The 13,064-nt window shown below is 33.5% G+C and overlaps 1 protein-coding gene across 1 annotated transcript in view; it reads right to left on the bottom strand.

The window, feature by feature from the left end:
- LOC127716385 (serine/threonine-protein phosphatase with EF-hands 2-like) overlaps positions 1 to 13,064 on the bottom strand; it is a 214,437-nt gene that overhangs the window by 46,454 nt on the left and 154,919 nt on the right. The gene's annotated exons all lie outside the window — the stretch shown is intronic.

Genomic DNA, 13,064 nt, shown 5'->3' with positions numbered 1-13,064 from the left:
CTGGAATTGTGTGTGATTTTGTTAGAGAATATACTGTTCTTGAGATGTTATAGAGAACATTATTCGGGTTTGTTAGTTCTTGGGATTGTATCTTATTTGATGGATGGAGGACGCTTTCCGGGTTTATATGTTCCTTGTACTACATGTATATCTGATTCAAGAAATATAAAATAGGGAATTGTGGTACGATAGCCAATGAGAAAACTATATTCAACAGAATCTAAATAACGTGAACATAAGCAATTATAGGTCACTGTATAGTCTTCAGCAAGGATCAAACCTATACCGGTTTGTCAGCTATAAAAGGCCCCAACACGACAAAATGTGAAATAATTCAGACGAAAAACTCTAAGGGCCTGATTTATGCAAAACAATGAACGAAAAACAGATACATCAGACAGCAACTAACGACAACCACTGAATGATAAGCTCCCAGCCTGGGACAGGCATATTGAAGAATGTTGCGGGGTTAAAATTCATTATTCAGGTCTGCCGATTTGGTCAAGTTTTGCATGCAAGTTCATGGATTATATTGCTCCTTTCATAAAGAGAGTACAGTACTCGGGTATATATGTTTTCTTTGGATTGCATATGCTTTTAGAGATCTATGAGTTCCTGGGATTGTATACTTGATTCGAATGAGTATGTTATCCGGGTTTTTGATTTCAAGTATTTTTAGGAAAGTTACAACTTTCTTGATCTGTGGTGACTTAGAGCTTGATATCTTGTACAGACACTTTTCTATTGTGGAAACCCGTATGTTGAACTCTAGATATCTTTTGGTATTATGGGTCGTTGAGATGCTGTCTCATTGACGCATCCCTTTAATTCAGAATAAAAAGTTAACCGTCGTTCAGTCAATCTATTCACCTTTGGACCATGCAAGTGCCTCGTTACCACCTCAATACATGTACCAACAATGACCTTGACCCTCAGAATAAAGTGACCTCAGGTTCAGATTAACACAAACACCATTTGGAATATGAGTAACAACTGTACGAATGTCGACATAGATCCAAGAAGGCATTTTTAAAATGTGGCCAGGACAAAAAATAAGGGGACGGACAGGCAGGACGACGAAAAGGAAAGTGAATTTGTTTTCTACCCAACAATAGCTTTGGCGATCTTTTTTTTTCATTTCGAAGTCTACAAACTCTTTCCGGTCGTTGTTATATTTGATATTGTTGTATTGTGAGCCAAAGAAGTTTAATTTGAAAATATTAGTTTAATTTAAATTTTGAAGATTTCATTATTTGTGTAAATTGTTTAAAGAAAACATTAAAATAAAACGAGACCTCCGTATTTGCACGAGTTGACGCGGTAATATTTGCTCAGGGTTTGTCTTCAATTGGTCACTTCAATTTTCAATCCTTAAATCTGAAAATTCTACAATCTTGAATGCTTCAAATTGAAATCTTTAAAACATGTCAGATGTAATTCATATTTAAGTAAATAATTTTAATATTTCAATTTCTGTGTCCAGTCTGAATAGTCGCCAGCATGTCCCAAGAGTTGAGTAAAAGTCAAATAAATTTAGAATAAATACAGTCCCGTGGACGTGCCTACAATTTTTAAGCGGATTAAAACGCACTTGAAGCATTAGTTTTTATTTTTAAAGATCTTTAAATTCGAATGAAATTGTATGTAAAATAAATTTTACAATAAATTCAAATATTGACCGATTAATATACCTGATTATTTTGACAAAAACAACTTCCATAAATACGTACTTTATATGCAAATGCTTTTAAAAGAACCTCCATTTTCCGCCCTGTAGGGCGTACGAGTACATTTCATGGGTCAAAAAATCAAAATGGCGGGAAAGTGGACATCATCCCGTTGTCCTGTGGTTATATTTTAAAGCTAACCTTCGGAATCTGATGTGCTTATAAGGGTTAAATTATCTCTAGCTCAGGCGTAGAACTAGAAATTATTTAAATGTCTTTGATTTAGATTTTGGCGGAACATTTGATCCTGAAAATGGATCTTTTCATCTCAAGATTTAAAAAAAATATATCCTGTACTCCTGTGAGGATTGGTTTTTTTTACAAATATTTTGCTGGAATACCTGGACAAAAACCCTTATCTTAGTTTAAATATATTCTATTTGCTAAATCTAAGCAAAATGGATGAGACACATATAATCATACTTATGAAATCTTCACCGTAACCTTATTTTATTATTACATGTATTATTATATCCTTATTTTATAAACTCTTTATATTTCTTACATTCCTGGGTCGGAATTTCAAAATTAAATCATAAGATACCACATTGTGAGCACAAAAACAATTGAAGAGGCCATACGTTACTGACTCTGTGATGAGTTTGGCGTAATAAGTAGTAAGATGAAATATTGCGAAAAATTGCCTTATCTTAAATCTTATTTGTCGGAAGGATTCACGGCGTCCTCTGAGCCAAAATCCCAATCAGTCAATGTCGAATTCAGGCGTCATCATTTGTTCGAATGATTTGGTTGGGAAGTATACAAAATACGTATTTGTACGAAAATATAAAACTTGCTAGTATGAGCTTAAAGAAATACGAAATACTGTTGAGTGTGGCCTACATAAATACGACCCTTTAACATGATGTATTACTTTCTTTTTAATTTGATTGAACAGAACAATTAATGAACAGACGATCAAGAATTATGATGAAATAAGCATCTATGTTAATTAGTTCTCCATAACCATCAACACTGCGGCCTGTGGTCTTCTAATACCGAATCAATCTAACCAATCTAACCCCAGGACACGGGAAAAAAACAAAAGCGATCGCTTTTCTGATTTCAAATCGAAATCTTAATATTTTGATGAAGTTTTCATTTCATTAAACAACTATATTGCAAGACTCTCCCCAAAAGCAAAACAATAAATAATTATGAAAACACATTATATTAAGATAGATAATTTCTTTAAATTTTTTTACGGGGGATTTGATTCTCTTGATAGAAAATCTGCTTTTCTTCAGTTACTAGTAGTTCTACTTTAATGAACAATCGACCGACGTATGAATTGATTGTTGGCGGTTGTCTGACATGTGATTCCCCACCATTAGAATTAACAAAGCTTTGAGCTACTAAGATGTTTTTATTTCAGCTGTTTTTTTTTGTATGAAAAATTTGATTGATTTAGATGATGGTCATAACATAAATTGAAAAACCCGTTCTGCCACTATTTATAAAAAATATTCCTAAAACACGAACATACCGTATAACAAGTTACCATTTATTTAAATCGCAAGACTTTATTTGTGATGGAATCACTGGTCCTTGATTTTGGTTAGTTACCCATTTAACGAAAACACAAAGTACAAATATTGAAAACCCCCCTAGAAAAAAAGGACAACAAAAACAACCCAAAACTAAAATAGAACAAAAACAAACATAACGGTCAAAATAAAAATGTTTGAAAGACTAATTGAATGACTTAATTTTTATAACAATCATTACATTACAAACCATTATTCGTGTTTCCTCTTTGTACATTTTGCACGGTCACCCATTTCCTATCATACTCCTTAAGGAAATACCAACCACATGCAATATACTAATTTACAGTCCGACAGAGAAATAAAATATAAAAGACTTAATTTTTGTCGGAAATTGCGTCAAAACTGCATCAAAAAATATCTTCATTAAAAAATCTCATTTAAAACATTTTGCTAAATGTTGACTTGTTTATTATTATGGAAAGAAATTAATACCAAAGAGAAAAGAGCAATTAAAAATCTCATACACGAAAGAAACGATAATCGTTCAATAATTTTTATGTCATTAACTGATAATGATTTATAAGCATAAAAGATAAATTTGTACAAATTTTCCTTGCTATACTGATTAAAGCTTCATTCGGAAATGCTGTTTTCATGCGAGTTCATCGTTTCCGCTGTCACGGAACAACATATGATTTTTAACCAATATCCGGACTCGGTTATGAATATTTTCCAATGGTTGCATATTTATAATGTTAAGTTATAAACTGGTTATTGGGTGACTTTTACACGGTTCCGACTCCCTTAATGTGTTCTGAAAGCAAAACATAAGTTGACAATGTCATTACTTCTTTAATGTAACCAAAATGTAAAAGCTCTCGAGAAATTTGATTGTTTCCTCGGTAAATTGAATATCTGGCATAACGTCTTAAGTTCCTTTTAAGATTTTTTCCGTCATATTTTTGTCTTCAGAGCAGTATATTATATTAATGTTTGGAATAATTAAGTAACTTCAGAAGAGATCCACGCAATGTTATGAAGAGGGTTAATTACCAGCCATTAAGAGATAATGCGGTTTGGGACTTGCTCGTAATGGAAAAACTAATTTCATAAATCTAACTACAATATCCTTTATTCTAAAAGTCAAAGGAGATGTTCTGATTTATTTACTTCATTTTCAAAAAGAAACCAAAAAATTAAAAGGGCACGTGTCTTTTTCAATATCTTAATTTTAGGTTATTTTGCAAATGATGACATTGGAGCTAATAAATAATAATAATACAAGTATGTTTTTAAAATTGAACAGCGAGCGTCATACAATTCAAACAAACATATCTCATTATGACAAAGCATTATGAATTCCATGGTAAACTTATAATTAGAATCACAAAAATCTAGCAGTTTATAGATTTTTTTAATGTAAAACACGGAAGTCTAAATTCATTGGTATTGACCCTTTTTGTTATTTGAATAGTAGAAAACGAATCATAATCGTATAAGGGGACTCATCAATTGACTCGGAGTTTCAGTTTTTTATATAAAATCTGGTTATTTCCATTAACACCTTAAAGGATACAGGGGAAGTGACCCTGTCCCCCGTTATGGCCAAAATTTAAGTTTGTAGTACGTTCTCTCATTTTTGACTGTCCCTCCATTTAAAGTAATTTGTTTGTGGGCCCCTCATTCCCTTTTCTTTATAGAAAATTCTGGATCAAACGGTTCATTATAATTTGCTTAATGTGAGTAGGAGATATTTACATTTATATGAATCAAACAAACGTCTAAAAGTTACAGTAGTTATTCCTTGTCCGACGGTGAAGAGATCATTGAAATAGTATCTAATAGAAAGATAATTTCAAGTAAATTTAATTGCACAGATTCATCTATATATTGAAAAGATATTTTTTTTGCTTAAAATCATGGTTAAATGGACAATGGGTAACTCTAAAACTATCATATTAATGTTATCCTCTTCGTAGTTGTGCAATGTGTCTTTTGAATCATATACTGTATTTCTCAATCGATAGAACGTTTATTTTTTATAATAAATGCAGATTAAAGGCACTTATTCTCCTCCCCCTCTACCATGCAAAAAACCTCTCCCGATATCATAAAAACTTGTTCTTCAGCTTTGCCTGTAACGCTGAAATACTAGACGGAAAATGTGTCTTTTGTATGACCAGAGACTTGTAATAATGATATTATATGTCAGACTGGACGGACGTTGAGCTATCCAATTCGTATGATATATGATAAATAGAACTGGGTGAAAATAATATCGTTATCAAGACATTTCTGCACATTTATTTAATCCAAACATTATGATGGAATCGAATTCTGTCAATTATGTACACCAACAAAATGATGTTAATGTGGACAGTGAAAGTTTTCACGGTCTGTCAATTACTGTAATATAAAATTTGTGATAATTGTCGTTTTTGTTTTCTATTTATTACAAGTTTACGACTGTGAGGTGTCGTTATTTACGAAAACGAATACCGGAAAAGATAGAAGTGATTTCTCGAAATTGGTTTTATTTCAATTTAGACGTGATAATGTTAACAAGAAAAGTGACGTCTAATAATTTTAGATGTCAAACTTAATATCAATATTCCCAGTAATTTAGTTTGAGTACCTATCAAACAACGATTATTTTTTATTTTAATAAGGATTCAAATACTCTTACTAAGTACCCCTTCTATTATAGAGACTATTGGTGACCTATTCATGCACTATGTCATATACATGTATGATATTTTTTGATTTACTTCAGTTTTATGTCGGTTAAAAGTTCAATAGAGTTTATGTTATGTCCTTGTTTGTATACCATATGCCGACTCTAAATAAAGCTTACTTATATTATAAGTATTTATTTATTATCAGTCTGAAGACAGCTATATGTAATTAAAAAAAAAAACGTACGAGTGACACATATTCGAAACCAAAACTTGTATAACCAAGGATTTTAAAGAACAAATCTCTGATAACAGACGCGAGGACGTACAAGCATTTGATTATCATGTAGAACTATACTAATAAATGAGGAGCTTACAATTGATGTTCGTCATATATCTTAAATCAGAAATCTGGATGTATGAAGTCTTGTTTATGTTTCTAATGGTGTCACTGTGCTGACATCTGGATGTCTGACGTCTGTTTATGTTCCTAAGTGTGTCACTGTGCTGACATCTGGTTATATGACGATTGTTTGTGTTCCTTGTAGTGTCAATGTTCTGACATCTAGATTTCTGACGGTTGTTTATGTTCCTAAGTGTGTCACTGTACTGACATCTGTTTTTATGACGTTTTGTTTTTATGTTCCTAGTTCTGTCAATGTTTTAAGATCTGGTGTCACTGTGCTGACATCTGGATGTCTGACGTCTATTTATGTTCCTAAGTGTGTCACTGTGCTGACATCTGGTTATATGACGATTGTTTGTGTTACTAGTAGTGTCAGTGTTCTGACATCTAGATTTCTGACGGTTGTTTATGTTCCTAAGTGTGTCACTGTACTGACATCAGGATGTTTGACGTTTTGCTTTTATGTTCCTCGTTCTGTCAATGTTTTAAGATCTGGATATCTGAAGTCTGTTTATAATCCTTGTTGTGTCACTGTACTGACATGTGGGTGTATGAGGTTTGTTTATGCTCCTAGTTGTGTCACTGTACTGACATCTGGATGTTTGTCGACTGTAAACATTTCTATATGTGTCACTGTGCTGCAATATGGATGTCTGATGTTTGTTTATGTTACTAGTTGTGTCAATTCTCTGACATCTGAATGTCCGACGTTTGTATATGTTCATAGTTGTATCGATATTCTGCCATTTGGATGTCTAAAGTTTGTTTATGGATCTAGGTGTGTCACTGTGCCGACATTTGGATGTCTGACTGGTTTTATTATGTTCCTAGTTCTGTCAATATTTTAAGATTGGATGTCTGAAGTCTGTTTATGCTCCTAGTTGTGTCACTGTACTGACATCTGGATGTCTGACGCTTGTTAATGTTCCTGGGTGTCTCACTGTACTGACATTTGGATTACTGACAATTTTTTTTATATTTTCCTAGCTGTGTCAATGTTTTGAGATCTGGATGTCTAAAGTCTGTTTATAATTCTTCAATTCTTGATGTGTCTCTGTACTGACATCTAGCTGTTTGAGGTTTCTTTATGCTCCTAGTTGTGTCACTTTACTGACATATTTGTCTAAATATAAAAAGAAGATGTGTTATGATTGCCAATGAGACAACTCTTCACAATAGACCAAATGACACAGAAATTAACAACTGTAGGTCACCGTACGGCCTTCAACAATGAGTAAAGCCCATACCGCATAGCCAGCTATAAAAGGCCCCAAAATGACAAATGTAAAACAATTCAAACGGGAAAACTAATGACCTAATTTATGTACAAAATAATGAACGAAAAACAAATATGTAACACAGCAACAAACGACAACAACTGAATTACAGGTTCCTGACTTGGGACAGGCACATACAGAATGTGGCGGGGTTAAACTAGTTTGTTGGCGTTAAGTCTGTTCATAGGTGTGTCACTGTGCTGACATCTGGATTTCTGACGTCTATTTATGTTCATAGGTTTGTCACTGTGCTGACATCTTGAGGTCTGACGTTTGTTAATGTTCCTAGTTGTGTCAATGTTCTGAAATCTGGATGTCTGGCGATTATTTCTGTTCTAAGTTGTGTCAATATTTTACATCTGGATGTCTTGACGTTCGTTTATGTTCCTAGTTGTGCCAATGTTTTGACATCTGGATGTCTGACGTTTGTTTATGTTCCTATATATGGATGTCTGACGTTTGTTTATGTTCCCAATTGCGTCAATGTTCTGACATCTGGATGTCTGAAGTTTGTTTATGTTTCTAGTTGTGTCTCTGTACTGACATCTGCTTATGTTCCAATATGTGTCACTGTGCTGTCATCTTGATGCCTGTCGCCTGTTTATGTTCCTATATGTGTCAATATTCTGACATCTGGATGTCAGACGTTTGCTTTTGTTCCTAGTTGTGTCTCTGTACTGACATCTGTGTATGTTCTTATATGTGTCACTGTGCTTCCATCTCGATATCTGTCGGCTGTCTATATTTCTATATGTGTCAGTGTGCTGACATCTGGATGTCCGACGTTTGTAAATGTTCATAGTTGTGTCAATATTCTGAAATCTGGGTGTCTGACGTTTGTAAATGTTCAAAGTTGTGTCAATGTTCTGAAATCTGGGTGTCTGACGTTTGTTAATGTTCCTAGTTGTGTCAATTATCTGATATCTGGATGTCCGACGTTTGTAAATGTTTATAGTTGTGTCAATGTTCTGAAATCTGGGTGTCTGACGTTTGATTAATTTCTTAGTTATGTATCTGTACTTACTATCTATTTATGTCTCATCGTGCTGCCATCTCGACGTCTGTCGTCTGTTTATGTTTTAGATGTGTCACTGTACTGGCATCTTTTTATATTCCTAGTTGTGTCATTGTACTGATATCTGTTTATCTTCTTTTAAAATATGTCACTGTATAGACATTGGATGTTTGACGTCTGTTTATGTTCATATAAAAATAAGATGATGTGGTAAAATTGCCAATGAGACAACTCTTCACCAGAGACCAAATGACATAGAAGTTAACAACTATAGGTCACCGTTGTGTCACTGTGCTAACATCTATTTATTTTCATAGTTGTGTCACTGTACTGGCACCTGTTTATATTCATAGTTGTGTCACTGTACTGGTATCTGTTTATATTCATAGTTGTGTCACTGTACTGGCACCTGTTTATATTCATAGTTGTGTCACTGTGCTAACATCTGTTTATATTCATAGTTGTGTCACTGTACTGGCACCTGTTTATATTCATAGTTGTGTCACTGTACTGGTATCTGTTTATACTCCTAAATATGTTACTGTGCTGACATTTGGATGTCTGACATTGGTTTATATTCCTTGTTATGCCAATTGGTAACATCTACTTATTTTCATAGGTGTGTCACTGCACTGACATCTGGTTATGTTTCTTGTTGAGTGACCGTTCTGACACCTTGTTATGTTCCTTGTTGAGTGACCGTTCTGACACCTTGTTATGTTCCTTGTTGAATGACTGTTCTGCCATCTGGTTATGTTCCTTGTTGAGTGACTGTTCTGACATCTTGTTATGTTCCTTGTTGAGTGACTGTTCTGACATCTTATGTTCCTTGTTGAATTACTGTTCTGACATCTTGTTATGTTCCTTGTTTAGTTACTGTTCTGACATCTGGTTATGTTCCTTGTTGAGTGACTGTTCTGACATCTTGTTATGTATTTGTTGAATGACTGTTCTGACATCTGGTTATGTTCCTTGTTGAGTGACTGTTCTGACATCTTGTTATGTATTTGTTGAATGACTGTTCTGACATCTGGTTATGTTCCTTATTGACTGACTGTTTTGACATCTTGTTATGTTACTTGTTGGGTGATTGTTCTGACATCTGGTTATGTTCCTTGTTGAGTGATTGTTCTGACATCTTGTTATGTATTTGTTGAATGACTGTTCTGACATCTTGTTATGTTCCTTGTTGAGTGACCGTTCTGACATCTTGTTTTGTATTTGTTGAATGACTGTTCTGACATCTGGTTATGTTCCTTGTTGAGTGACTGTTCTGACATCTGGTTACGTTCCTTATTGACTGACTGTTTTGACATCTTGTTATGTTACTTGTTGGGTGATTGTTCTGACATCTGGCTATGTTCCTTGAGTGACTGTTCTATCATCTGGTTTTGTTCCTTGTTGAATTACTATCACTGAAAAGACTTCACTTCTAAATTATTAGGGGTCAGGGAAAACCCTAGACTCCTACCACAAGTTCTAATAACGATGCCATGCGAAATGTGAAGATAGCTCTGCCTAACAAGACTACATATATCAGTTAAACTTTTATATCCTCACAAACCTACCTAAGTTCAGGGTTTCATCCAAAACCTATTGTACTAGTCCCAGCTGGAAACAACCATGAATTCAAGACCAAAATTTTTTACAAGTTCAGGTAATTTGGAGCTCTATCTCTCATGTACCTCTCATAACTGTATTCCTTTGGCACTGTCATTTCTAAAGCATGATGAACTTTTTAGTTTGTCAAAATAAAATATAAGTCTGTGAGATTGTCTGGACTACTAGTATTTCAGGAATCACAAATTGTAATGACAAAAAATGTTTGTGTGACCTATATATTGACATACTTATAATTGTGACCTATTCTTGCTACAGAAAGAAAAATCTTTTGTCAAATTCTTATGACAAACATATTTGTAATTCTGGAATCAGGTGTGATAACTCACAAGCATTTGAGACCTATTATAATTACTGACATGCATTTATGAATTATTCTAATTCCTGACATGCGTTTGTAACTTATTCTAATTACTAACATGAATTATGACTGATGTTCATTTGTTACCTATTCTAATAACTCACATGCATATCGACCCATTCTAATGACTGAAATGAATTTGTGGCTTTTTATAATAAAATAACATGCATTTGTGGTCTATTCTAATAACTGACATGAATTTATGGTCCATTCTAATAACTGACATGAATTTGTGGCCTATTCTAATATCTTACATGAATTTTTGGCCTATTCTAATAACTAACATGCATTTTTGGTCTATTCTTATAACTTACATGAACTTGTGGCCTATGCTTATTTCACATGCATTGTTGGTCTATTCTAATAACTACACTGTAACATGCTTTTTTTTGCCTATTCTTATGAATTACATGAATTTGTGGCCTATGCTAATAACTTGCATGCATTTTTGGCCTATTCTAATAACTAACTTGCATTTTTTGCCTATCCTAATAACTAACTTGCATTTTTGGTCTATTCTAATGACTGATATAAATTTGTGACCTATTTAAATAACTTACATGCATTTGTGGCCTATTTCAATAACTAACATGCATTTTTGGTCTATTCTAATAATTTACATGAATTTGTTGCCTATGCTAATAACATGCATTTTTGGCCTATTCTAATGACTGGTCTGCACTTTTGGCCTATTGTAATAACTAATATGAATTTTTGGACTATTCTAATATCAGACATTAATTTGTGGCCTATGTTAATGACTGACATGCATTTTTGGTCTATTCTCATAAAAGACATAATTGTGTGGCCTATTCTATTAACTTACACAAATGTGTGGCCTATTTTAATAGCTAACATGCATATTCACCAATTTTAAATTAATAACTGATATAAATTTGTAAACTATTCTAATAACTGACATAATTTGTAAATTATTCTAATGACTGACATCATCAGTGACCTATTCTAATGACTGACATCATCAGTGACCTATTCTAATGACTGACATCATCAGTGACCTATTCTAATGACTGACATGCACTTTTGGCCTGTTCTATTAACTTACATGAATTTGTGGCCTATTTTAATAACTAACATGCATTTTTGGTCTATTCTAATAATTTACATGAATTTGTTGCCTATGCTAATAACATGCATTTTTGGCTTATTCTAATGACTGGTCTGCATTTTTGGCCTATTGTAATAACTAATATGAATTTTTGGCCTATTTTAATATCAGACATTAATTTGTGGCCTATGCTAATGACTGACATGCATTCTTGGTCTATTCTCATAACTAACATGCATATTCTCCAATTTTAAATAACTGATATAAATTTGTTAACTATTCTAATAACTGACATAATTTGTAACTTATTCTTATGACCGACATCATCAGTGACTTATTCTAATGACTGACATGCATTTTTGGCCTGTTCTAATAACTTACATGAATTAATGGCCTATTCTAATATCTTACATGAATATTTGGCCTATTCTAATAACTAACATGCATTTTTGGCCTATTCTATAACTTACATGAACTTGTGGCCTATGCTTATAACTCACATGCATTGATGATCTATTCTAATAACTAACATGCTTTTTTTGCCTATTCTTATGAATTACATGAATTTGTGGCCTATGCTAATAACTAACATGCATTTTTGGCCTATAATAACTAACTTGCATTTTTGGCCTTTTCTAATGACTGACATCATCTGTGACCTATTCAAATGACTTGATCTTCTTTTGTGGCCTATTCTAATAACTAACATACATTTGTGGCCTATTCTAATAACTAAGATTCGTTTTTGGCCTATTCTATTCACTAACATGCATTATTGGCCTATTCTAATGATTAACCTCATCTGCTTTTCTAGTGACTGGCATAAATTTGTGACCTTTTGTAAATTTAAAATAAGTTTGTCTCTCAATATTGTGACCTACAATTTTCATTCTAGTATCTTCCTCAATATGTTGGTGGCTCCAACATGGTCAAATGCAACCTATGACCCTAGGGGGTTTTGGTGTAGGCAGGGGGCCCTGCGACCCGACGTCTCAAATAAAAGGACTTGAAACCTTTAAAAATGTTTGAAAATCTGTTATGTCAATTTTCTTAGAAGTGACCTGGTGACTATGAGGCAATCAATATGACCTTTTGACCTAAGGGGGCCATCCTACTGGAGCCCCACAGTGACCTACTATACAGTTCTGGTTTATTGCCAAATAAGGGGAAAACACTCAGATATGATGCAGAAAAAATGTCAATGAGACAAGACTTTGTCATCTGTACAGAGATATTTCAGAGTGAAATATATACTATCAGAAGCAGTCACTGTGAAATAATCTTTACCAAGAGTAAATTACAAATGAAGCATTATGTGTGTACTGAGACAATGTGAAAAAATTGCATTAAAGACTATTTCAAAAACAAATAAGAAAGCATGACATTGTTTTGGGTTGATTTTTTTAGAGGATGAGTTGCAGTCT

The sequence above is a fragment of the Mytilus californianus genome, unplaced genomic scaffold (assembly GCF_021869535.1).
Source record: "Mytilus californianus isolate M0D057914Y unplaced genomic scaffold, xbMytCali1.0.p SCAF_9, whole genome shotgun sequence".
NCBI lineage: Eukaryota > Metazoa > Mollusca > Bivalvia > Mytilida > Mytilidae > Mytilus > Mytilus californianus.
Note: the sequence above shows the minus strand (reverse complement) of the source record. Positions and strands in the feature narration are given on the sequence as shown.